General features: G+C 46.7%; 1 long non-coding RNA gene across 1 annotated transcript in view; it reads left to right on the top strand.

Moving 5' to 3' along the window:
- LOC115081431 overlaps positions 1-22,383 on the top strand; it is a 55,309-nt gene extending 32,926 nt beyond the window's left edge. The window contains exon 5 of the long non-coding RNA XR_003853798.1: positions 22,198-22,383. This is a non-coding gene — a long non-coding RNA (uncharacterized LOC115081431). The remainder of the gene's footprint in view (positions 1-22,197) is intronic.
- Positions 22,384-22,830: the final 447 nt, after the last annotated feature.

The following is a 22,830-nucleotide window of genomic DNA, read 5'->3' as shown; positions in this document are numbered from 1 at the left end:
AGGTTCAGGGAGGATGGAAGAAACATAAGAAATTGCCATACTGGGTCAGACCAAGGGTCAATCAAGCCCAGCATCCTGCTTCCAACAGAGGCCAAACCAGGCTACAACTACCTGGCAAATTCACAAAAACTGAGTGACTCACTGCTCTCTTGATTAACAAATGTTGGTACCTAATCAAACCAAATCACACTACCTCAACACCTCTCCAAGGTGAGTGCTGAACTTTTCAAACTTTTTACTTAGGTATATACTGCTCCTAGCTTATTTCTAGCTTCTAGCTAATTTTTTTTTTGTTTTTGTTTTTTAATATACAAACCACATCGGAAGAAGGAGAAGATTCTCTCGGTGAACGGCTTTTCCTGAAATGGGTGGAGGAACTTCTATAGCTTTAAAAAAAAAAAAAGAAATCCCCCACTCCAAAACCAGCAGTAAAACCAGGCTGTCATCATTCCTAGAACTCAAGTCATTGTCTCACCTATCTTCTGGAGGAAAGGAGGAGCAGGGGTGATATGATACAGACATTCAGATACTTGAAAGGTTTTAATGATCCAACGTCAATGACAAACCTTTTCTGTTGGAAAAAAATCAGCAGAACCAGGGGTCACGATTTAAAACTCCAGGGCAAAAGACTCAGAACCAATGTCAGGAAGTATTTCTTCACGGACAGGGTGGTGGATGCCTGGAACGCCCTTCCAGAGGAAGTGGTGAAGACCAAAACTGTGAAGGATTTTAAAGGGGCGTGGGATAATCACTGTAGATCCATAAAGCCTGCCTATAGTTACATTGTGAACCGGTGAACCGGTTCACAATAGTTACATTGTGAACCGGTATGATGTATGCATACTAATACCGGTATATAAAAAGTTTAAATAAATAAATAAATAAATAAAGATGGGAATGAAGAGAAGAAGCATGGGGGTGGCTCGCAGGAATGACAGCTCATACCTGGTGATTAAAACCCATAGTCAATAAACGTTCACTCGGTTAATGCAACTCCAACATTGCTCTATGCTTCAATGGCAAGAGGAAATGTGGTAAAGATGATTTGCATTCAGGCAACGACCAAGGTTGCACAGTCTGGGAAAACAAATAAGCATGGGAGTATCTTGCTTGTTGTGGCAATTACTACCCCAAACCAATTAAGCCTGCTACTTCACTTTCAATGCATATCCAGCGCAGCTCACTGCTTCAACGGAAGGGGGGTGAAGAAAAGAGGATTTATATTCAGACAACAACCAACAAGGACTGACTTGCACAGCCTGGGTAAACAAATAAGCGTGGGAGTAACTTGCTTATTGCGGCGGTTACTACCCCTAATCAATTGAGCTGATACTTCACTTTGAATGCATATCCAGTGCAGCTCACTGTTTCAATGGCAGAGGGGAATGAAGAAATAGGGTCTACATTCAGACAACAACCAACACGGACTGAATTGTACAGTCTGGGTAATTAAATAAGCGTGGGAGTAGATTGCTTGTTGAGGCGGTTACTACCCTAAACCAATCAAGCCTGATACTTCACCTTGAAAGCATATCAGCGTGGCTTTCTGCTTCACTGGCAGAAGGGGAATGAGGAAAAGAGGATTTACATCCAGGCAACATCTAACAAGGTATTGATCTGAGCAGTATGCGTATACAAACATCGGGGTAACTTGCTCGATACAGCAGTTACTACCCTCAAACATTAAGCCTTATACTTCACTTTGATGCAGCTCTAACACTGCTCTCTGCATCAATAGTGGGGGTGGAAGGAAATTAGAATAAAAAAAGATACCAATAAGGGCCCTGAACTCAGCGGTCAGAGTAACAGATAAGTATGAGAAAATAAGTGTGAACGCTTGCTGGGCAGACAGGATGGGCCTATCGGTCTTCTTCTACCATCATTTCTATGTTTCTGCGTATTTCAGACAACTCTGCTCCTCTCTCTCCTTTCTGTTTCTTTTTCTTCTACACCATCTTCCTTGAAAAGATGACCCAAGGCAATTTACAACATAGCAACAGAAGAGAAATTAACTTCGTAACTGGCAGGACCGGTTCTTTCATTAGGCGAGCTAGATGGTTCCCTAGGGTGCCAAAATGTGTTTGTAGGGGGGGAATGTTCCCAAAAGGCTGCATGTGCCATTTAACCCACTGTAAAGACACTGCTATGATATCAAGGTTTTGGTGGATTCTTAGGGCAACAGTGATATTATCTCCTACGGGGTAGAGGAAGAAGGTATTGTACCTAAAAAATCCTGAGTAGCATTATCCCCCATGAAGGTCACAAGTTCCATTCCTCCAGGATTCCCAGTTCTCTTTTCAGGTCCACCTGACCTGTCTCCATCTGTCTGCTCCTCTAGTTGGTCAATGGGGTCTTTCCTACCCATTCCTTCTGATGTTAACCTCTCTGCACCTAAGACCTCCTCAAACGGGCTCAATTCAGATAACGCAATCCGTTCCCTAGGTGAGCCTGAATCTTTGGTGCATGGGTTACTTTTAGGAGGAGACGGAGTATTGGGGGCTCCGGGACTTAGACTAACATCCCCAGGCAGTATGGGTGTTTGCTCTCCACCCAATACCGCAGCGAGGCACTCCGGAGACATTCTTCCTGTGAGTGGGTAATAACTTGTCAGTCTACTTTGTATAGGAGATGGTTTGGCCAGGGTTGAGGCATCTGGCCTAACCTTTCCTTTGCGTTTCATATGTGGCATTGCAAAAATCAGTTAAATAAGAGACTGCAAGTACTACTCACTTTTCTGTAGAAACAAAAACTAATTGATATGGAGATTCTGCCAGTTCAATTTCGCAGTTAGGAGAGTGGGACGCCTCACCGCCTTCGCCGGCCTAAGCCGGAGCGCGCGGCTTAGGCGGTGCGCCGCCAGCTGCTTGTTAAATAGCGGCTGGCGCTTCCGCTTACGTCACTGGGGTCGCCTCCCTTTGGGTTCCGCAATCCGGAACCAGTAGATCTTCCCGGAGCAAGATTTCAAAGCGCTTTTTCCAGGTGCGGCGGTTTGGACTGAAACTCCTCTCCTCTCCTCTCTCCAACAGCTCCCCTCCAGGCGTATTTATATCTCTCAGAGGAGTAAACAGGAACGTGCCACCAGTGCGCAGCAGGAAGCAATCTGCAGTGTCATTGCTGTTGCGTTGAAGGCCTGCTTAAGGATGGACTCCAATCATCTGTCCTGAGTGTCCATCAGTGCCGATCCTCCCTCAATGGGAATCATTGTTCGCTTTGAGACTGCACAGACCATAGCATCAACGTTTGGGAAACGCAAGCGCTCCTTGGCCACAGGTTCCAGAGGGTATAGGACTTCCAAGGTCCGCCGCCCCTTTGAAGCTGGCCTCTGGGGCATTCCATTCCAGGTCAATCAGTTCCTGGGTGGCTTCCATCATAGGAAAGTAGCATGAGGCCTTACGAAGAGTCACTAAGATGGGGTTCTTCTTTGGTTCCACCATAGGGTCAGTGCCCGGAATACCTAGCATCTTCAGAGTCTGGGAGACTAGGGCTGGTAATTTGTCCTTGTGGAAGAGGTGAAGCATAGTTTGATATGGTTCCATCCCTGGGGGGGGGGATTTCTCCTTCTTTCAGGGAGTCACTCTCTTCATCTGAGGTGTCTGGGTCCCTATTAGGGAAGTTCTTGGTTAGGCGGGTCATGTCGTGAGGCATCCGAGCAGCGCCGGGAAGATCTTGTGCTTCCGGCATGGGTTGAGCCTGGTGCGCAGCAGGGGCTGGTTGTGCCTGAATGAAGGTTTGCAGCCCTTTGAAAAATGCCACCCAGGAGAAGGTCCCTGGGTCCATGTTGATTCCACGGGGGGGTTGGAGTAGGGGCCCCCTGTGGTGCCCTCCTTTGGGGAGGCCGAGTCGGAGATACATAGGTCTGGTGAATCCATCGTCAGTAGTTCCGGACCCTTCCGACAGTAGGAGTCCGGTCTTCAGTTCCCCCTGGGCTTCTTCGCACTGTGGGCACAGGCAGGACTCCAATTCAGGCTGCGCGGCTCTTATATGGCAGGCTATGCAAAGGGAGTGTCCCTTGGCCTTCTTTGGTGGCAGCGCCATAGTTTGTGCACATGCAAATCCTCAATACGTGGCTGCGTGTGCAGCTATGCACACGGATGCACTCAGTTGTGCGCGCTTGGTGCGCCCGGTTAGGTGCACAGAGTGTGCACAGTTGTGCGCGCTGCTGTGCACACAACTCTGCGTGTCTCTATGGACGTGCACAAGTTAGGCGCATCGGCCGCCCGGCCTGCCCCACGCGTACCGCCGATCGAGGAGGCAATATGGCGCCGTCGACCCCACTCGCAAGATGCCGCCCCCCCCCCCCCCCGAGGGTCTCCACGTATGTGGACCCTTGCACCAGATCGGGGCCTAGCCCAAGCTGGGCAGCTCAACCCGATCGGTGACCCTTTAAACCTCATTGGAGGAAACGTTCGGTACAGCTATTCGAGTTCTGGAGACTGGAGATCTAAATTTGAAGATTTCTACCTTTACCTGGTCTCGGCGCCTACCGGTCGCAGGCTGAGCGGTCTCCAGCTGTGGGGGGAGAGGGAACTACCTTCACCACCGCGCTCAATTCAGCACCCGCTGCCTTTCAGCCTCCCTGGGTGCTACGTCCACGCCGGGGACTGGCTACCGGACCAAGGCTCACCTCTAAGGGATCTCGGAAATCACCTCAGGAATTCTCAACTGGGGGAGGGACACTTAAGGGTAGATTTTAAAAATGTGCGCGATCTCGTACTTTTGTTTGCGCACCAGGCACGAACAAAAGTACGCTGGATTTTATAAGATACGTGCATAGCCGCGAGTATCTTATAAAATCCGGGGTCGGCGCGTGCAAGGGGGTGCACATTTGTGCAACCTGTGCGCGCCGAGCCCAGCGCGCGCGCTGCCTGTTCCCTCCGAGGTCGCTCCGATTTCAGAGCGGCCTCGGAGGGAACTTTCCTTCGCCCTCCCCCCACCTTCCCCTCCCTTCCCCTACCTAACCCCCCCCCCCCCCCCAGCCCTAACTAAAAAAAAAAACCCTTACCTTTGTTGCATGATTTACGCCTGCTAAAAGCAGACGTAAATCTGCGCGCGCCAGCGGACTGCTGGCACGCCATCACGCAATCCGGGGGCTGGTCCGGAGGCCTCGACCACGCCCCCGGGCCGGCACCACAACGCCGTGTCATATAGGACACGCTCCCGACACGCTCCCGACATGCCCCTTTTACAAAGCCCCAGGACTTCCGCGCGTTCTGGGGCTCTGTGCACGCCGGCGGCCTATGCAAAATAGGCGCGCCGGCACGCGAGGGCCCTGCGCGCATAAATCTGGCCGGATTTATGCGCGCAGGGCATTTGAAATCCACCCCTTAGATTTCACCGCAGGCGAAGTGGGACTATTTTCTTAAAGGTAAATTTCTCTCTTTTTGCTGTAATTGTTAACAGTATTCTAGTGTGTGGAATAGTGTCCACATCTGCTGTGAAGACGGAGAAATACTGAAGAGCTAAGCATGCTGCACGGGTATATGTAGGGTGACGACAGCTTTGAAATCTGACTCTGTCTCCCATCTGCTATCAGGAGAGCACAATACCCTTGGTCCTGAGTCCATCTGGCTACATGCTAGGAAATTCAGTGTTTTTAGTATGGCACTCACTCATACACTTTCATAAAACATTCAGTCTGGTTGAATTAGCACAAGTTGTTCACTTGTGAGCAGTAGCGCCAACGTCAAGGCTTCAACCATGGCTACTGCCCATTCACACATCTTTCACACTGGCCAATGCAATACTCTGCACTGCACTGCACCCAGGCTAGTGCAACGAGTATACACTTCGATGCGAAAAATTGCTGCATGACCAAGGCAGCCATTTAAAGCGGCATATGTAATGCTTGTGATCCTAAAGTAGGAGTAAGAAAGCAGAATCATGCAAAAAAAAAAGCTTTGAGAAATATACAACTGCTGGGTGCTCAGTTTTTTTTTTTTTTTATTATCTCTGAAGGCCTTTTTTTTGTTTGTTTTGCATGATTCTGCTTTCTTATTCTTACTTTAATATTTAGTAGTAGTATTGCAATGAAGAATACTGGCACTTGCAGAATCACAGACAAGCATGCATTACATTTGCCGCTTTAAATGAGTGCCTTGGCCACATGCCGATTTTTGGCATCGAAATGTTACTACTACAATCACAACACCCACTCCAGGGCCTGTATATTTTAATCTGTGTATGTATATAGTTCCGGTAGTGGAATACAACAGACACAGCGCCACCTCTAGTGGGAGCATAATGCCAAGAATGTATATTTTATAAGTACACTTTATTGCATTGGCCTGAAATTCATTCATACTTCATTCACACTATTATTTTGGTTTGGAAATGAGTCTGAGACTCATGCCTTGGAGGTGAATGTTGGGGGAAAGGAGGCAAAGGAACCCAGTGGGGACCTGCCTCGGAGGTGGACACTGGGGGAAAGAAGGCAGACGAATCCAGTGGGGACCTGCCTCGGAGGTGGGGGAAAGGAGGCAGAGAAATCCAGTGGGAACCTGCCTCGGAGGTGGGGGAAAGGAGGCAGAAGAATCCAGTGGGGACCTGCCTCGGAGGTGGATACTGGTGGAAAGGAGGCAGAGGAACCCAGTGGGGACCTGCCTCGGAGGTGGGGGAAAGGAGGCAGAGAAATCCAGTGGGAACCTGCCTCGGAGGTGGATGCTGGTGGAAAGGACAGAGGCAGAGGAATCCAGTGGGGACCTGCCTCGGACAGCGTCGGGGCTCAAGTTGATGGCACAGTTGTAGGGGCGGTGTTCAGGGAGGATCTCTGCCTTTTCCTTCAAGAAGACATCAGAAAAGTTAGTGTACTGTGGAAGCAGGTATGGAACGGTGGCAGCAAGAAACACCATGGGAGGTCGTGAGACAGACTGGAGGCAATCTTGGCAGAAGGAACTCCATTTACTAAGTTGGAGGGTCTCCCAACTGATAGTGGGGGAGTGCAGTTGCAACCACAGTAACTTGACGACAACTGGGTGTACAGCCCTCTCAGTCACGTGGAAGGTAATCTCCTCCAGGTGCAGCAAACCTGTGCGCAGACACAAGGGAAACATGGTCTCACTTATTCATCTCGGGAGATCGAGGAGCTGCCTTAAACAGGCCTTTCCTGCTGACGTGGACATCCAGGGCTGTCCCACTGTGGCCCCTTTAAGTTGCAAAGAGCCACACGCTCACGCCTAAGAGGAACCGAAGCAGGCGTGCACAGCTCGCACTGTCGACAAGAATTCTAGTTTTACCTTTCCAAAGCCCAATCCAGAAGGGAAGTCGTCTCAAAGCTTTTATTTCATATGGACCAGTCAGGCAAGGCTCGCCAGTGGGGAAACGGGAACCGAGCTCGCAAGGTATGCGCAAAGCCCCGAGAGATCCGCGTTCTGTCTCTGGAGCGGGGGTTTCCCGCCAATGCTCGGGGCACAGCCAGTGCCAGAATTGCAAGAGACACACCTGGCTCGATGGAGGCAGGGTGGCGGTTAGGGAACGTCAGGGCTCAGGAAGGTTGTTTTTCTCCTGGAACGTGCTCTGTGCTTATAGGTGGGCTTCGTCCCTATATAAGGGGGTGCACGCAGAGGGCACCTACCAGAGGTGACCGAAGTTACTGTCGCGTGGGCAGGAAGTGGCAGTGGTGGCTCCGGGGCACCGAAAGAAGGGCTGGACTGGCTTGGGGTAAATGTGGCTGGCCGTGTGGTGCCGTGGCCTACCATCACAACACAATAGAGTCCCAGATTGGTATTAATGGGTTCCTCTTGAGGGATATGTAGCCTAAGCCCTCACTCCAGCACTTTGCCTCAGCAACAGGTCCTGCGTCACCTGCGTTGTTCCTGATCCTGTGTTCCAGCCTTGCCTTTCTGGTCCTGCGTTCTGGTCCAATCTCCTGTTCCTATGCTCCTGCCTTGGTTCCGTTCCTGCTCCTGCCCTCAGACTGACTTCCCGGTTTTGGACTTCTGCCTGGTACTTCATCTACGCTTGACCTCTGCCTGCCCTGACCTCCAGCTTGCCTCTTCATCCTCTCTGCCTGCTACCCGTCCTGACCTCAGTCCTGTTCCTGGTTTCATCTGTCTGCCGCCTGCCTTGACCTTGCCTGCCCGAGGCTGCACGGTCCTCTCCTTGGACTCGACATGAGAGACTCACACCTAAGTCCTGCTGGCCCCGGCACCCAAGAGCTCAACCTGCGGGAACGTGGGCTGGTAAAGGTGAAGCTCCAGTTGGGTCTTCTCCGCCTTCACCACCACCCGACGACGAGGACCACTAGGGATCTCCCCTTGGTGGTGGTATCAACCTCGTCTCGGCTCAAGGGTCCACACGCAACATGCAGACACTGCTATTGCTCCTAGGTTTAGCTTTATTAGTCAAACAGAAAAAGATCCAACGGTATCCCACAAAATGAACAACAAAAGCTAAAGAGGGCAACTAAATTATAGAATCAAAACAAAATTTTTTTGTCCGGCAACACAGTGAAAAAATAAACTCATTGAAAGGTGTCAGCAAGCCGGTCAGTGTGTCGTGCCCGATAAGACATGGACCACCCGGTCTGTTCATCATTCACCTTTGAAACAACATTTTTCAAGTGTTTTTTGAAAAGTATGTAAAACAGCCACCTTCAAAAAAGCACAACACTGGCAGTGTTTCACAATGAAAGCTTCCTCATGGGTTAACCCTCAGAGCCTTAAAACACCATCAGCCTCTAATGCTTCCAGGACCTTTAGCCTTAGTAGTTCTGTGATTTGGTTTCCCTCTTTAGTTTTTGGTAGTGCCGGTAGTAACAGTACTTTTTGTTATGGAGGTGGACCCCTGGCCTGAGGTGATGTTGGTGCTACCTCTGGCACCACTTTTTAGTTGCAAAAGCGGTATAAAAAGCCCTTTAAATAAATATAAACAAATAGACTGAAGCAATAAATAAATAAATACTAGCCCAGTAAATAAAAACAAATAGACTCAAGCAATAAATAAATAAATACTAGCCCAGTAAAGTTACTTTGTAAACTATGTCTATTCTTAAAGGCAACCACAGAACCCTGCAGGACAACAGAGAGCAGAAATTACTTCTCCCTCAGCTTAGTGCAGTCACTCTGTGCTGAGTCTCCTCTGCTGACCTGCAGCACCACACTTATGAATCCTTCCTTATGCAAGCTTAGAAAATCCAATATACCATGAAATTACTTGAAAAATATTTTTATTAAACGATAAATAGAAACACAGACACCGAAAACCTACGTCATCCTGGGGTTCGGAGAATCTTTGGAGCCTCCAAACGCCTTTCATGAGGCTGCGCCCGGCCCTTTATTCATGAGGCTGCGCCCGGCCCTTTATTCCGGGGCTCTATGTAGGTTATCACGTCTTCAGCGCGATTTCCAGAGCCCCCCAGCCCTGCCTCGCTCCCGTTATAATACAGGTTGCTCTGGTAGATATGCATCGTCACATAATTATTGGTAATGGGCTCATAGTGGATGGAAGGCTCGGGTCTTCTGCTCTGCTGAAACCAATCGCAGAAGCTTCTAATGAAGCGCAGGAGATCTTGCAAATGTTCCATGGGGGCCGATAGAATAAAACGCGCTAAATCTATCGTAGGCCTCGGTGCGCCGTATGAGGGAGCCTCTGTCTGCCGCTTGTAATGGGTGATCCTTCCAACAGTAACTCCGGTCCGCTCTGGTAGGTGCGGTCCGCGGGCGCCCCCTTATATAGGGACGGAGCCCGCCTGTGAGCGCGGAGAACGTTCCAGAAAACGACATTCCTGAGCCCTGACGTTCCCTAACCCCCACCCTGCCTCCATCGGGCCAGGTGTGGCTCTTGCAATTCTGGCACTGGCTGTGCCCCGAGCACTGGCACACCCAATGTCAGAATGCAGATCTCTCGGGGCGCGCGCATACCTTGCGCGCTCGGCTCCCGTTTCCCCACTGCCGAGCCTTGCCTGACCGGTCCATACAAAATAAAACCTTCAGATGACTTCCTTTCTGGATTGGGCTTTGGAAAGGTAAAACTAGAATTCTAGTCGATGGTGTGAGCTGTGCACGATTTGTAGTTTTGGGAATAAAGTTGGGTAGATCCATGAGTTCCCTTTTAGGTGGAATTGTCAGCACCTTCCGCTGAAATCTCGGGGTGCGCAAGAGCACTTGAGACGGGAAAAATTGTTGGTTTGTAGAATAGGCGACTAGCGCTTCCGTCTTACTGAATCTTCCTCCCAATGCTTATTATTACTATGAGAAACAAAAGCATCCAGGCTGTTCGTTTCATTTTTTTTAAATTTTATGTATAGAGGAGTCATAGTGCATGACTGTGCGAACCAAAAGCACAGCCTCCGTGCATCTGCAGCAGTACAGATTCAACAGGCTCAAACAATATCGCATCAATCAATTGTGTTTTCATAAATGAACACAGAGACAGCCGTTCACACTCACATTCATACCCAAGAAGACTGGGTCCTCTTCTAGAGGAAATATGGGAGAAACACCCACACAGAAAACTTTCATTACACAAAGCAAAATTTAAAAAGTGAGACTTCCACAGGTGGGTTCATACAAACGCCATGGTGTGGAAGACAAGTGCTAAAAATGAAAGCATAGCTTGAATCACCGAAAAAACACTCGAACAAGATTTTTTTTATTAACAAGCCACCAAATTATCCAAAAGAACTCGACTGTAAACAGAAGATGAATATGAATAAAGGAATTGAAAAACCAAATTCGAAAAGATATCATATGGCTGACAGTAATAGGGCTGTAAAACAGTATGGCTATGACTTATCCGGCAAAATGTAAGACTTTCACTGCCAGAGGGAGCCGGATAGCATGATGGAAACTCACCCCAAATCAGCCTCAGCAGGGGGAATATGTGATTAAATCACCCAGAGCTTATCTGGCACACGTTTAGAGTTAACAGCTTGAATCTCAGTGCAGATTTTACACCAAACCTCGCAAGTCCGTGTAATAATTACTCCCAACCTTGAGCAAATTCAGAGCCTGCACCCCCGCCATTTCAGTGTCAGACTAGGAAATGCAAACCTCCGACATCTAAGTGAACCGCAGTCACCAGTGTGATATCTTTTTCAGTTTCTATTTCAATATTTGTCTTGTTTATAATAGAGGTATTTTGGATATTTTGCTATTTTTTAAAAAAAAACATTTTAGAGTTTTTTTTTTAACGATTCAAAGTTATGACTACTTTTTTTTTTACCACCACTGTCTTCTGCAGCATACACAGCAGTGTTTGTATGAATCTCTCCGTTGCCTTTTTACTCATTTTTTACATTTTTTTATTTTGTTTAATTACAGTTTTCTAAATTATTTTTTTCTGTGTGGGTGCTTCCCCCATATTTTCTCTTATTCTGCTATTTCTTTTTGAAGTGTTCTGCTCTTTTTCTTACTGTGTAGTAAAAATAACATCCAACCTCTCTAATTGCATCCAGTAGGCCGTCTGCTGAAATCGTGAGTGGAGGAGAGTTACTCCTGGGGGAATTCTGCGCCCCAAAACTGAAAACTCTGCAAACTTTATATTGGTCAAAATAACACAATTTACATGACAATCTTTAAGTAATGGAAGAAAGACCTGTTATATGAATGTCATCAAAATCATATGGAATCTGGATGTACCTTCATACGATGCTGATAAAGCTATCGTGACTGTAAAACCTGTGTATAGGTTTCAAAAATCATTAGGTACCCCAGTTGGTATTTTGAATGCACTTTCCTGTGACGTTCACGGACCACTGTAAACAAATAGCTAGAATGATCACATACGTACTGCTTGTAATGTCACTTATCTCAAAGGTTGTGGGTCTTGCCTCAGCCGACACCCAGATGTTTCGGAGGCTAACTCCTTCTTCAAGGGCTGGATATTCGCAAGAAAAACCCGTATACTCTTTGATTGTTGTAGCAGTGATGATTCTTCTAGTGAGCTTTGATTGTAGAAACAGTGTATCAAATGAAACACTAACAAAGTGTGCAAGAAGACATCTTTCAGTTATTGAAATTAACAATTAACTAGGCTGTACTGTGAGAAAGATACATACTTGACCGTTATAGCAGTAGTCTTCAGTCTGATCTAGACTTGATAGACTGTGTGGCAGTCCAAAATGCTCCGCTAGAAAAAATTGAAATGGCCATATAGATATTGACATTGTTTCTAAATCGAGCAACCACAGTTGTAACTTTTACCATGTTTAGACCTCAAACTGTTGTAAAACCAACTCGTTGGTTAACGATAATTGGAGAGATACTCACTGCGGGTCGGCTACTGCATTCATGGCTGCTGCAATGGTGGAAAAACGCCGGCTCAAAACGCCATTTTTAAAGGGGGAGACATCAACGGAAGGGGCGGAGCTCTGATGACTCGGCATCTGACGTAGCTACTTACGTTTGCTACTACAAAGGACGCAAGACCGCCGATTGAAACCGCCATTTTTAAAGAGGGGAATCCTAAGTCAAAGGGGCGGGGTTATAGAGCGTCGCATAGTGCGTGCTGGCTTGTGCCAGATGTAATATACTGAATGAAGTGCCATTGAGCAAGATTTTAAATAAGCGATTGCCATTCAATTTTATCATTCAGACCATGTGGTTCTAAAGTGTTTCAAGCGGAAAATCCAGGCGTTTTCTTGTGTGTTTAATGTCCGGGCTCGATCGCCTCCTCTCCAGGACTGTCGGATATGCTGGATGATAACCCATGTTAAATCATTGAAGGAATGATGAAAATCGATGCAGTGCTGTACTATTGGTGCCCTAATATCTTGATGAAAAATTCTGCTTTTATGTTCTGTGAGGCGAGTCCTTATTTTTCTTTTAGTCCTGCCGATGTATATTTTGGGACATGGGCACTGCAATGCATAGACAACAAACTCTGTATTACAATTTACATCTCCATTAATATTGACAGTGTAGCCCGTAGTGGGGTGGTGCCAGGTGGTACCAGAATGGGCTTGTGAACAGAAGATGCAATTGCCACATGGTAATTGTCCCTTCAATGCACTCGGTATTGGATCTGGTGTTGAAGCCCAATTGTCACACCAATTGCTCCGACATCCACAGTTCTCTTCGAGGACATTATCAAACTCAATAAGCGAAGAATCAGAGCGGAGTTACATGGTGTCACCCTCATCGAATACATTAAGCAGCAATTAATTCCACGGGGTTTAAGGATCAGGAAGGAGCCACTTATGTTCACCGAGAGAACGGAGTTCCTCTCCAAATGGCATGCTATCCTTAATAAATGTTCCCTTGATCTCATGCTACTCATAATAGAATACACCAAAATCACTTCAGAAGAAATCAACGCGGAGTTAGTGGTTATAGAAGATGAGTACAAACAGAGCACAACACTTGATATAATTGAATCTTCCTTAGAAAAATTAAAAACAGACATGGACAAATTTAAAACAGACATTAAAAGTTACAAAATTAATAAGTTAAACAGAGATAAAACAGATTATGCCGAGGGCCATATATATTCCTGGCCGAGCAAAAAGGACAAGAAGAACAAAAGAGAGAAGCAAGAAAAATCAGATCAACAAATTAATAAACCCAGAAGAGTTGCTTTTTCAGGAACGGAGGAATCTTCAAGTGGGTCTGACGACCAAAATCATCGACCACAAAGTACCACTTTTTTAGACAAAGGAAGGTCCAAGTTCAAAACCAGACGCACTCCAGGCAAGAAGAACCAAGCTCGAGAGGACGACGTGGAATGGCACAAACCGTTCACACGGTCTCAGACTCAAATGCATCCTCAGTAGTTAATTTATCCAACTACACTCTTACATCACAAGAAGAGTCAGTTCTCAACAAAGGGTTATCCTTTGTTCCGACTAATTTACATGACCCGTTCACTTGCCGCATATCGCTTTACAGATTCTTCCGTTCTCTCATGATTCGTCATTTTTTTCAAGATATTCCAATGACTCCTGATATCTCTATCCTAAAAAATAAGTCAAGATGGATCCCGCCCGGACCCATCGATGAACAAATTAAGGCATATCAAACCTTAGTCCTTCAGGACATCGTCACATTAGAAAAGAAGAAGTCTCACACATTCTATAATTTGTCTCATGATCAACGGTTAGCTCTGTCATCTTTAGCTTCCAATAAGGCTATTACCATCAAACCAGCAGACAAGGGAGGAGCAGTAGTGATAATGGACACACAAGAATATAGACATGAAATACTCCAACAGTTACAAGATAAAAAATTCTATCAACCATTAGCAGTTGACCCCACACCAGCATTACAAGAAAAAATTCAACAACTCCTCACAGTGGCCCAACAAAAGGGGTATCTTACCACGCGTGAATTTAATTTCTTGCAGGTATCTCACCCGAGGACTCCAGTAATCTATGGAGTCCCAAAAATACACAAAAGACTCACTCATCCGCCCTGTCGTCCCATCATTTCAGCCAATGGCTCCATACTCGAGCCATTAGCCAAGTTCATTGATCATTTTCTTCAACCTCAAGTATCGTTAGCACAGTCATTCATTCAAGATACCTCTGACATGTTAAACAAGTTGGCAAAAATCCGTCATTTACCAACCCAAAGCCTCCTAGTAACTCTAGATATAGAGGCCTTGTACACTAATATACCACAAACAGAAGCCCTCAAGTTAATTACAGACATTCTGGTTCACAGGCCTCGTCCACATAGGATCCCTTCTGCTTTTCTTATTAAACTGTCAGAAATGATTCTGTATCATAATTATTTTGCATTTGAGCAGGGTTATTATTTGCAGATACACGGTGTGGCAATGGGCTCTCCATTAGCCCCAGACGTTGCCAATCTCTTTGTGGCCACTTTCGAAGAAATCATGGTATACACTTCACCATTTTTCAGTCATATTCTACAGTGGTCTCGATACATCGACGATATCTTTTTCATATGGACAGGAACAGAGGCCACACTCATCCAGTTTCATCAGTGGCTGAACCAAGCACATCCCAATCTCAAATTCACGTTGAATTACCATCAAGATTTTATATCTTATTTAGATATTATGATTCTCAAACGGGATTCCTCCTTGCATACCACATTATTTAGAAAATCTACAGACAGGAACAATTTTCTACGATTTGATAGCCATCATCCTAGAAAGTTCAAAGAAGGTCTTCCAGTGGGACAGTTCTTTCGTATTAAACGACTATGCTCTGAATCTGAAGAATTTTTCAAACAAGCAAATAGTCTGTCTATGCGTTTTGTGACTAGAGGTTATCCTAAGCATGTAATTCAACGAGCCTATAAAAGAGCTATATTTTCGGATAGAGATGCTCTTTTGCAGTACAAACATAAACCGGATGATGTGGATTTTGTCTGTGTCTTACAGCACACACAATTCTCGTCACAGATCAAACATATCCTGTTAAAATATTGGCATGTCTTAAGTCCACACCCAGTTTTTCAACAAATTCCGATGTTTGTATACTCCAGAGGGCAGAACATTAGACAATACGTCATCAGGGCTTCAACACCAGATCCAATACCGAGTGCATTGAAGGGACAATTACCATGTGGCAATTGCATCTTCTGTTCACAAGCCCATTCTGGTACCACCTGGCACCACCCCACTACGGGCTACACTGTCAATATTAATGGAGATGTAAATTGTAATACAGAGTTTGTTGTCTATGCATTGCAGTGCCCATGTCCCAAAATATACATCGGCAGGACTAAAAGAAAAATAAGGACTCGCCTCACAGAACATAAAAGCAGAATTTTTCATCAAGATATTAGGGCACCAATAGTACAGCACTGCATCGATTTTCATCATTCCTTCAATGATTTAACATGGGTTATCATCCAGCATATCCGACAGTCCTGGAGAGGAGGCGATCGAGCCCGGACATTAAACACACAAGAAAACGCCTGGATTTTCCGCTTGAACACTTTAGAACCACATGGTCTGAATGATAAAATTGAATGGCAATCGCTTATTTAAAATCTTGCTCAATGGCACTTCATTCAGTATATTACATCTGGCACAAGCCAGCACGCACTATGCGACGCTCTATAACCCCGCCCCTTTGACTTAGGATTCCCCTCTTTAAAAATGGCGGTTTCAATCGGCGGTCTTGCGTCCTTTGTAGTAGCAAACGTAAGTAGCTACGTCAGATGCCGAGTCATCAGAGCTCCGCCCCTTCCGTTGATGTCTCCCCCCTTTAAAAATGGCGTTTTGAGCCGGCGTTTTTCCACCATTGCAGCAGCCATGAATGCAGTAGCCGACCCGCAGTGAGTATCTCTCCAATTATCGTTAACCAACGAGTTGGTTTTACAACAGTTTGAGGTCTAAACATGGTAAAAGTTACAACTGTGGTTGCTCGATTTAGAAACAATGTCAATATCTATATGGCCATTTCAATTTTTTCTAGCGGAGCATTTTGGACTGCCACACAGTCTATCAAGTCTAGATCAGACTGAAGACTACTGCTATAACGGTCAAGTATGTATCTTTCTCACAGTACAGCCTAGTTAATTGTTAATTTCAATAACTGAAAGATGTCTTCTTGCACACTTTGTTAGTGTTTCATTTGATACACTGTTTCTACAATCAAAGCTCACTAGAAGAATCATCACTGCTACAACAATCAAAGAGTATACGGGTTTTTCTTGCGAATATCCAGCCCTTGAAGAAGGAGTTAGCCTCCGAAACATCTGGGTGTCGGCTGAGGCAAGACCCACAACCTTTGAGATAAGTGACATTACAAGCAGTACGTATGTGATCATTCTAGCTATTTGTTTACAGTGGTCCGTGAACGTCACAGGAAAGTGCATTCAAAATACCAACTGGGGTACCTAATGATTTTTGAAACCTATACACAGGTTTTACAGTCACGATAGCTTTATCAGCATCGTATGAAGGTACATCCAGATTCCATATGATTTTGATGACATTCATATAACAGGTCTTTCTTCCTTTATAATCACTACTTGTTATATTTATTAGGGTCCATTTAACCAATCTTTAAGTAATTACATTTTAAATTATTACAGAAAAAGGTTATTACTTAAAGTTGCAGAATTTTAAATTCACTGTAAGTGTCCTTTCCACAGACACACACCCTCTTACAGGCTCCCTCACTCTCTCACACACACATATCCCCTCATACAGAGCCCTCTCTCTTGCATACACACCCACACTGTCTTTCTCACTCAGCCCTTCACACAGGCTCTGTCTCACACATACACAATCCCTTCACACAGGCTAGCACCCTCACATACACACAATCCCTTTTTCATATACACGAGCTCCCAATCTCTCACACACATACACACTCCTTCACAATCTCCTCATATAGGCTCCCTCTCTCTGAAACCCACACTCAAGCATCCCCCCCCTTCCACCCTCTCTTACCTCCCCCATGCTCTCTCTCACACCCTCCTGCTCTGTCACCCTCCCCTCCCCCCATACCCCTCCCCTCATATAGGCTCCCTCTCTCTGAAACCCACCCGCAAGCATCCCCATACCCCCCTCTTACCAACCATGTTCTCTCTCTCCTTCCACTCCCCCACACCCCCTACCCTCTCACACATACATTCTCTCTCACCGGCAACCCCCCCTTACCTCCCATGCTCTCTCTCACCCTCCCCTCCTCTCTCTCACACACACATTCTCTCTCACCGGCAACCCCCCACCCCCCCCTTACTTCCCATGCTCTCTCTCACCCTCCCCTCCTCTCTCTCACACACACATTCTCTCTCACCCGGCAACCCCCCCCCCTTACCTCCCATGCTCTCTCTCACCCTCCCCTCCTCTCTCTCACACACACATTCTCTCTCACCGGCAACCCCCCCCCCCCTTACCTCCCATGCTCTCTCTCACCCTCCCCTCCTCTCTCTCACCCTCCCCTCCTCTCTCTCACACACACACATTCTCTCTCACCGGCAACCCCCCACCCCCCCTTACCTCCCATGCTCTCTCTCACCCTCCCCTCCTCTCTCTCACACACACACACATTCTCTCTCACTGGCAACCCCCCACCCCCCCTTACCTCCCATGCTCTCTCTCACCCTCCCCTCCTCTCTCTCACACACACACATTCTCTCTCACCGGCAACCCCCCACCCCCTCTTACCTCCCATGCTCTCTCTCACCCTCCCCTCCTCTCTCTCTCACACACACATTCTCTCTCACCGGCATGCCACGAATGGAGCGCATCCTACGTGTGCCATGGAATGTGCTCCGTTCCCGGCAAATATGAAGGCCCGGCGTGCCGTTTGCGGCAAAAAGGGATGGTTCCCGTGTGCTGCAGGACACGCTCTGTTCGCGGCAAAGATGAAGACTCGGGCGTGCCATTCGCGGCACATGGGGTCTTCCCTTTTCACCGTGAATGGCGCGCCCAAGTCTTCATCTTCGCCGCGAATGGCGCGCTGGGCCTTCAATTTCGCCGCAAACAGAGCATGTCCTGCAGCACACGGGGACCTTCCCTTTTTATAGCGAACGGTGTGCCGGGCCTTCATCTTCACTACAAACGGAGCGTGTCCCGCGGCACATGCGGGACGAGCTCCGTTCGCAACATGCCAGAGTTCTGCGCTACTGCAGAGCACAGAATTTCCCCCTGCGCAGAAAATAGCAGAGGCGACCCCGGCATGGAGTTAACGGAGAATGGCGCAGAATTTCCCCAGGACTAATTAACTGGACACAAAGGTGAGAAAGTGACTTTATTTTTATAGTTAAAAATGCATTATTTAAATTGCAAATATATGCAAAATTATGCAAGCTTGCCACAGAATTGTCACAGAATTTTGAAAAATTTGCCAACACTTGCCCCAGAATCTTGAAAATTCTGCCGCGGGAAAGCAAGGGCTCTGGCTATTGTGGCCAAAAGCGAGGCAGAATTCAAGCTTGCAAGAGACAGACATAAAAGGGATGTTAGTGGAAGGTGGAGTGAAAAAAATATATATATAAATCAAGTAAGACCTGACAGAACAGTAGGTAGTGCACATGACATGGATTGACTCCAGCAAGTGAGCCTTTTCTGCCATGATCTGGCATCTCAGGGGAGTGCCTTAGGGGCCAGCTAGTCTAGTTCCCAGGTGAAGGGGGTTCCTCCTGCCCCTTGAGGTCCTCTCCAGTGGACTTTGTGGCAGGAGGAAGAGCCACTCCCAGGTCCATTTTCTGTACAGCAAGACTCAGGCATCCGGCAGCTCAGAGCACAGGCGCGGGATCGGCCCCTTTTCCCAGAAGCTGAGCCGAGGACAATGTTGAATCCCTGTCACTCGGCGCATGTGTTCTTCCAGCTTTCGTGACAGCTTGTCTCCCCCACCTCCCCACTTTGAGGGCTGGAGAACATGGGATCGCTCCTCCTCCAGTCTGGTGGCAGCTGGGAGAGGAGGTTCTGAGCTGCGCTAAAGCCCTCCTTCCACCTCAGAGCATAATGTGGGTCCCTGTCCAGTGCGTGGCCCTCTGGTCTGCGGTAAATTGGGGAGCTTCTAGAATCCATAGCGGAGCACCTGACCCAGTTGATCCTGCCAGTAACATATGCTTACCTTAACTTAAGCCATGCGCATGTTAAGTACACGTGGCCGGTACAGTGAAACTGTGAATGGCTCATTAAAATCTAAGAGCAAAGATCCATGAGATTGCTTACCAACAAAGTATGATCCATTTCCACCCAGACACTTTCTTCTGATGTCGACCTGATTGAGATGAAAGGAGAGCGTGCCCACCTGGCACAGCAAGCAGGCATAAGGAGATCAGGACAGAACATTGGAAAACAGGTACAAGGGGTTGTCCCCCAGAGATAAGAAGACCTTAGAGCCATTATTTTGGAGAACCTGAAGAAAGAGGAGATCCTAAGAATGTGGTGCTTGCAAATGAGTAGTTTGAACATTCATGGATTCATCGGCAAAGAAACATGCTCTATGTCAAATCATTCCCATTGAGGAAGCAGAACTTGACATAAGGTTTTATTTGTTGGAAGACCACCTCTTGTGCAAAGACCAGCCAGAATCCCAAAGGACCCTGAAGCTTTCCATCCCCTGGAAACAGACCCAGAGCTGCAACAGGTTGGTCAAGACTTAACCCAAGCGACCCCCAACTCACACCCCCACCGTGAGGGCACAGGAGGAGAGCGACACAGGTTTAAGTGATTTTAGTGTGGTTTGTTTTTTTTAATGCTAGCCTCTGATCCAACACAAGAAAAGATGTATTTGAGATATATATTTATACATAAGTGATACATTTTTCAAACACTTGGGTAAAGATCATGTATGTTAGTGGACTTTTAGCCGGCAGAAAGAATGTGTTTGCTTTAGGCCGTGATAAAAACGGATGTTTTTGGAAGATGTGGTTGGCAATTCCGCGCATACGATCCACTTTCAGCCACGCAGCATGCCGATCTTCATACACAGTGCCTGTCGAAAATTCAGACCGAAACATTGACCGCATTTCAATGACTTTAGAACTGCCCTACAAGCCCTTATATTATCCAAAATAGACTACTCAAACGCTTTACTCCTAGGTCTCTCGAAGAACAGCCTTGCCCCCCTTCAGCTACTTCAAAACGCAGCTGCACGCATATTAACTGGCTCCCGTAGAAAAGAGCACATCACACCTGTTCTCAAACAACTTCATTGGCTCCCCATCACAGCCAGAATTCAGTTTAAAACTCTCACCCTCATACATAAAGCCATCCACAACACTGACATGCTCTGGTTCTCAGACAGCTTACACATCCGTTTCTCCTCCAGACCTACCAGAACACCCTACACAGCAAATATTCACACTCCTTCTCCCAAACTCTTCCACCTAACAACCACCAAACAACGTGCCCTATCCCTAGCTGGACCCTCTCTATGGAACTCTATCCCCACCCACCTACGCCTTGAGACCTGCTCCAAGAAATTCAGACAAAATCTCAAGACCTGGCTCTTTACACGAGCCTACACATGAACCCCTCTGCTGGTCACTCCTTTCCCTTACACCCCTCCCCTTGCCCCTCAAGCGTACTACCGATCTCCCCCTTTCTCCTTTCTAACCCCTTCCCCCTAATTTTATTGTAAATAATTTACTTGTATATAATGTTTTCATTGCATATATCTAGCCATTTTATTACGCTTATCAATTTGTACAGTATTCCTTTGTTTTCCCCCCCTCTTCCCCCTTACCCAGTTCTCTTATCAGTTTCATTGTAAAGCCCTGTTGGCCATTTTATGTTACATGGAAACCGATGTGATGTTTTCCTAACGAATGTCGGTATACAAAAACTTTAAATAAATAAATATCGGAAGAAGGAGAAGATTCTCTCAGCGAACAGCTTTTCCCGTAATGGGTGGAGGAGCTTCTACAGCTTTACAAAAAAAAAAAAAAAAGAAATGCCCCAGTCCATAACCAGCAGTAAAACCAGGCTGTCATCATTCCTGGAACTCACGTCATCGTCCCACCTATCTTCTGAGCCAACTCTGCTCCTCTTTCTTCTACACCATCTTCTTTGAAGAGATGACCCAAGGCAATTTACCATAGCAACAGAAGAGAAATTAACTTTGTAACTGGCAGGACCGGTTCTTCCATTAGGCGAGCTAGATGGCTAGATGCCATCTAACCCACTGTAAAGACACAGCTCCAAAATAGAAAGCAATGGAGACAGAGAGGGTGGGCAGGGCAATTGTGGGGTTCAGGGAAACAGAGGATTCTAGGCAGATAAAGGGTGGAGTGAGAGAAGATGTTGATGGGCACTGAAAAATAGGGGGCAAAGAGATTTGGGTGGTGCTGGTGTGCTGAGCGGGAGTGAAGGGGAGAAACAGGAGGATGCTGGGGGATGGAGAAGAAGAGAGAAAAGGTGCTGAACGGGGGAGAGGGCAGGGAGAAGAGATGCTGGGCACTGAGGACAGGGAGAAGAAGGAAGCGGGGGGGGGGGGGGGCGCGGGACTTGGCAGAGGGTGAGAGGAGAGCAAAAGGATTGAGGTGAGAGAGGGCAGCTGCCCCCGACAGGCAGGTGTGTAAGGGGGGAGGGCGTGGGATTAAAGCTTCTCCTAAGGGACCCAATACTCCTGCACCGGCCCTGGTAACAGCTCACGTAGCAGCAAAGGCCACCTGCAGCTCCTGTAAACTTAGGTGTGTAAGCCGGCTTTGAAAATCTTCATGTAATGGGCCAAGTACATGCACACAAATCTCAGAGTTATACCTGCTCCAAGGGTAATGTCCATGCAGACTTTTTTAAAATAAAAAATGATGTGCATTAAGTCACATCTGTTAATCTGGTTTCTTAAGCATTCTGAGCAGTCTTTTTTTTTTTTTTTAGAATGAAACAAAAATGTTTTATTAGCAAGAGGAGTAAAAGAACAACTACAGAATCTTACTAAACATACCCACAAGATTCTGAAGGGACTGGGATCAGCTCTGCAAACAAAAGATACGAGCCCCTGATCATCTGCTTCAGTCACACCTTTATACCTTTCCTATCCTGAACACACCAGCATTTCTTCTTTGACCATATCAGGTATTTCCTCTGCCTTTCCTTGTATTTACTTTCTTGTGCCCTGAGTACACATCCATCACAGTGCCTGATATCGATGTGGTACTTGGCATGTGCATATCTTAACCAAGGAAGTCTCCTGCTTGTTCTTCCTCATTAGGAACAGAGAAACAATGCACAACTTATTATTATTCCTCACATCTCTATCCCAGCTCCATCCCCTCCAGAACGCCTGTCCTCAGTGGACATAAAAAGTACATTGGAAACCATGTTTTATGCACGTAAATGCTTCTACAATTAATCCTTTAACATCTTTATTTATTTATTTATTTAAAAACCCCCAAAAAACCAATCTAATCTCACTATAACAAAACATACATAAGATAATAGCCCTAACACTTAGCCTGGTGCCCACCTCCACTCTCACTGAGGGAAGGACAAGGGCATCATAACCTAAGC

The sequence above is a fragment of the Rhinatrema bivittatum genome, unplaced genomic scaffold (assembly GCF_901001135.1).
Source record: "Rhinatrema bivittatum unplaced genomic scaffold, aRhiBiv1.1, whole genome shotgun sequence".
Lineage (NCBI taxonomy): Eukaryota > Metazoa > Chordata > Amphibia > Gymnophiona > Rhinatrematidae > Rhinatrema > Rhinatrema bivittatum.
The sequence above is the reverse complement of the archived record's forward strand: the minus strand, read 5'-3'. Positions and strand labels throughout refer to the sequence as shown.